Source organism: Nicotiana tomentosiformis, chromosome 6 (assembly GCF_000390325.3).
Source record: "Nicotiana tomentosiformis chromosome 6, ASM39032v3, whole genome shotgun sequence".
NCBI classification, from domain to species: Eukaryota; Viridiplantae; Streptophyta; class Magnoliopsida; order Solanales; family Solanaceae; genus Nicotiana; species Nicotiana tomentosiformis.
Window position 1 is genome coordinate 72,138,211 of NC_090817.1, and position 5,217 is coordinate 72,143,427.

Here is a 5,217-nt window from a genome sequence, read left to right on the forward strand (position 1 = left end):
TTCAAATCTGCACATATGTCCTTTTAAGCCACATTACAGATCTGGCACTATCTTGCTATTTGCAATCCATAGCCAACTATTTACAAAAATAAGTTTACAGAGAGTATCTTTCTATTCACAGCTTAACTACCTTACAAAAATAAATCTTTGCAAAAAATAAGCAAGATTATTGGGACTCTAAAAATAAAAATTAAAACTTAAAAACAAAGTTTAGCTTGGCAACAACAAAGGGACAAACATAGCTACATGGGTTCAAAATTTAATACATATTCCTTTCATACAACCAAGCAACTGAGGTCCCAGTGGAATTACATCTAACGCTTTAGCAAAAAAAAGAAAAAAGATGCTTGACACAGTTTAATTATCTAACATATAGTCATAACTTTATCCAACATTCAAGAGCATATAAAAATGAATTACAATAGAAGGATGAAGCTACTAATTTTTCCTAGCATCATTATCTTTCATTCCAACTCGATTTTAGAAGTTTACATGGTCTGAAAATTACCTGGACTGAAAAAAGAAGAACAAATACAGCAGAGTCAGCTCTTTCCAAAATCAAGAAGCGGACAGCAAAACAATTAAACGGGCAGCAACACAACAAAAGACAACATCAACCAGCACATTTCAAACCCAAGCAAATGAACCAGAAATACCCAGCAAAATAGTTGAAACCAGCAATTATGTAACTCCAGAAGAAGTTTTCAAGACTACTATCTTTTTCTAAAAAAACGTTTTGCACTTAAGAATCAACTCAACTCACAATATTTAGCTACTAAAGAATTCCTTAGCTGCTGGTTTTTCTCTCCCTTTTTTTTTTATGTGTCCAAATCTCTACTGCTATGAAGATGTATGTTTTATATATGAGAAACAACCAGCTATTTCATGATTAAAAATCAGTTTTTTTTACAGGAATTTCCACAAAATCTGCATTTAAATTCAAAAGGCAACGCTTTTTTGTTTAATCTTGTCTAAAAGAGAGTATTTCAACTAAAATCTGCTCTTCACTATTCAAAGACAGACTTTTGTTAAAAAACCGTCCAAAAGTCCATATTTTCTTACCAAACAAATGACTTTTGAGTTTTGTACTCAAAAAATTTCTGAAGCAGTAAATAAGCAACCAAACAACTACCCTATATTGTCAAGTATTCCTTCACTATCTCACTTTTATCAATACAAAACTATTATACTACTTCAACAAGTGCAAAAACATAAAATTTAGTATTTCAAACTTCAAAAGCTAATGCTAAAATAATTAATAAGAGACAAAATAAAATCTGAAAAAATAAAAATAAAATAAAAAATCAGCCAAGAAAAAAAAAGGAAAGTATTTTTACCATTTCACAATTCAAGTGGCCAAAACAATGGTGGTATGCTAAATGGGGGCATTCGGGGAGGTCGCCGGAATTTGGCCGGATTTTTGGTCACCGAATGTTTGGGGTGGAATTGACATCAATAGGTAGGTCTTTAGGAGCTCTATCCGTTGATGTAGGTATTGTGGGTTGTTAGTGGCCGGAGCTTCAAGACTTTGGATAAAAACGTGGCAACTAAAATTTTCTAGACCTAAGATTCAAGCAGTTTGAGGGGTTTTTGAAGGATTTGGTTTGGAGATATGGAAAGAGGAGGTTGTGGATATTACATGGTGTGAATTTGGGGGTGTTCGGAGGTGGTCCGCCGCCGGTGGGCAATTTCTGGCGGAGGCGGAGGGGCGGCGACTAGAGAAAGAATAGAGAGGAAGAAGAAAGGAATTATGGGGGAAATGGGGGCAAATTTCAGCATTTATGAGTATTAAATACCTAATTGGGATATTTATTATGGACCATTGGTTGAGAGAGAGATGAATGGATGGGATTTAATCTTGATTCACTTAATGAAATAGCGTACGCCATTTTGGACTGGGTGTGGCCGAATTGGGCTCAAAATTTGGGCTAATTTTGGCTCAATTTTAATTAAAATACACTAGCGCAATCTCTTATCTCTCTAATGAAATTATACAAGAAAAAAAAAATTCCTTTAGAGATGCAAACTAAAATATAAAAATAAAAAGTAAAAATATTTTAGTACTTTTTAATTAAACTCACATAAAAAATGCGCAAATAAATTCAAAGAAAAACAACTAAAAATAGCTAAATCATCCAAAAAGTTATTATTATTATTATATGTATATATATATATATATATATATATATATATATATATATATATATATATATATATTGGAAAAAGCGTGCAAAAATTAGGTATTCACAGCTGCCCCTCTTTGCTCAAGAACATGAAATGTTTTCGTGCAAAGATGGTGAATTCCATGATTAACTCTTGCTTGCCAATGACTCTAATGAGAGCATTTTGAAAAAGGTGACTGAACCTTGCATCCGAGGTTGCCTACATATCCTTGGCTATGAAAAAATCAGGTATGTGTAGTTCTGGGAAAATTTGGTAGCTGGGACTACCTGACACTGGAGTTATGACTGTTGTTTCTGCTGTCGTTGCTGCTACTGTTATTGTTATTGTTACTTGCCGCTTACATCAAAAGGAAAAGAGACGAGAACTACGTATGTCTACAAACTAAGATTACAAAATTTCTATCTATGTGTCTTCTGGAGTCAAATCTTGATCTTGACTTGCTCTCTTGTTTTGACCTTAGACTGGATCTTGATACTCTTTGAAGAAAAAAATTATGACTCTATCTCAATTGCTTGCTTTCCTGATCCGAAATTGAGAAGATGAATCTTGAGACGCCGAGTTGCTGACATTTATCAAAGCTAAACCCAACTATCTTGTGATCGAAAGACTTATTTTTTCTGATGAGAAACTGAAACTGCAAGCTTTAATCGTCACTTGTGCTATACGGCGGAACCTGCAAATCCATCAAATACGAACAAAACGAATAAAAATTTTCTGCCCCAGTCTGGCACTAGGGAAATTTTGTGAGTTATTAGAGAAAGCTATAAACTATCTAACTTATTGAAAGGAAGAAAAAGACAAGAGTATAACCTAGCTATGTGAGGATATGCAACCACGAGCTAGTACCCTGTGTACCAAAAGGAAATGTAACCAGGGGTTGGTACCCTGTATTACTGAAGGGAATGTAATCAGGGGTTGGTAAACTGTATTACTGAAAAGGAACGTAACCAGGGTTTGGCACACTGTATCACTAAGAAGGAATGTAACCAGGGGTTGGCACCCTGTATCATTAGGAAGGAATGTAACCAGGGGTTGGTACCCTGTATTACTGAGAAGTAATGTAACCAGGGATTGGTACCTTATATTACTGGAAGGAAGTAGGACCCTTTATATTATTGATAAAGTGTTGAATCCCTCTACGTGAAAAGGTTCTACCTGAGTTAAGCTACGCAAAACATCCTAAGCGAAGAGTACTTCTACTCGGAACTATGAGTTGGATCCCCTAGGCGAAATGGTTCTACCCGAGTTAAGTTACGTAAAACACCCTGAGCGAAGAGTACTTCTACCCGGAACTATGAGCTGGATCCCCCTAGGCAAAATGGTTCTACATGAATTAAGCTACGTAAAACAACCTGAACGAAGAGTACTTCTACCCGAAATTATGAGCTGGATCAACCTAGGCGAAAAGGTTTTACCTAGGTTAAGCTACGTAAAACAACCTGAGCGAAGAATACTTCTACCAGGAACTATAAGCTGGATCCCCCTAGGTGAAATGGTTCTACCTAGGTTAAGCTACGTAAAATACCCTAAGCGAAGAGTACTTCTACCTGGAACTATAAGCTGGATCCCCCTAGGCGAAATGGCTCTACATGAATTAAGCTACGTAAAATAACCTGAACGAAGAGTACTTCTACCCAGAACTATGAGCTGGATCCCTCAAGGCGGAATGATTCTACCTGAGTTAAGCTACGTAACACAACCTGAGCGAAGAGTATTTCTACCCGGAACTATGAGCTGGATCCCCCTAGGCGAAATGGTTCTACCTGAGTTAAGCTGCGTAAAACTACCTGAGCGAAGAGTACTTCTACCCAGAACTACGACCTGGATCCCCTTAGGTAAAATGGTTCTACCTGAGTTAAGCTACGTAAAACACCCTGAGCGAAGAGTACTTCTACCCGAAATTATGAGCTGGATCCGCCTAGGCGAAAAGGTTCTACCTGAGTACTTCTACCAGTAACTATGAGCTGGATCCCCCTAGGTGAAATGGTTCTACCTTGGTTAAGCTACATAAAATATCCTGAGCGAAGAGTACTTCTACCCGAAAGTATGAGCTGGATCCCCCTAGGAGAAAAGGTTCTACCTGAGTTAAGCTGCGTAAAACAACCTGAGCGGAGAGTACTTCTACCTGAACTATGAGCTGGATCCTCCTAGGTAAAAAAGTTCTACCTGGGTTAAGCTACTTAAAATATCCGAGCAAAGAGTACTTCGACCTGGATCTATGAGTTGGATCCCCCTAGGTAAAAAGGTTCTACCTGGGTTAAGCTACGAAAATGATCTGTATGAATAATAGTGATACATGCTGAAAATAAAAGAAAATGGAGATTTTGCGGAAACTTACCTTTGGTGACATTCATCCTTTAAGTATCGTCATTCTGCATTGATTTGTTCCTGATTCAAAACAAAGATAAATTATGAGTTTTAAAAGTGGTGGTCGGTTTGTGGCCTTGATGTCTTTGGAAGCTTGTCTTTGTGCCCATTCAACTTGCTTTTGACAAGTAGGCGAACATGAGTATTTTTGGTAGGAACCTTTGTATTACACGAATCCTCAAGTTATGTCGATTATAACAACTGAGTGCATGTTGCTCCCTGGACCGTGGTATCTTGAACGTTCTAGCCAGAATTTTCTTTGTGCAACTGAAAAGCTGGTAGCAGATTTTGAAAATCCTTTCTTGCTTGTTTTGATGAGAACTGACTCAAAAGCAAAAAGACAAAGTTATGCACAAATAGAAGGAAGAAATGTTTAACAAGAGATGTAACTTTTATGGGAAAGGAAGGAAAGAAGGGGCTTATGTGAGTGTGGTAGCAAGCCTTAGTGATCATGACATGCATTTTTGACATAACGACCTGATCTTTCAAACCAATCTAACCTTTGCTCTTGTCATTCCTTCGAGCTTTGAAACCGAGCATCTTTGTGCCAATTATTTTTCATTAGACTCATGACTCACCTTCGACTAATGGTGCCCCAAGGGATTTTCACCAACAAGCCTCTTTCATTTATTTATCATAACTTCCCGTCGCCTTAAAGTGCCCATG

General features: G+C 37.2%; 1 long non-coding RNA gene across 1 annotated transcript; it reads right to left on the reverse strand.

The window, feature by feature from the left end:
• Positions 1-339: 339 nt before the first annotated feature.
• LOC117276989 (uncharacterized) lies at positions 340-1,739 on the reverse strand. The gene is made up of 2 exons (XR_011409149.1): positions 1,338-1,739; positions 340-508 (listed from the first exon to the last, which is right to left on the reverse strand). It is a non-coding gene; the product is annotated as an uncharacterized lncRNA (long non-coding RNA).
• Positions 1,740-5,217: the final 3,478 nt, after the last annotated feature.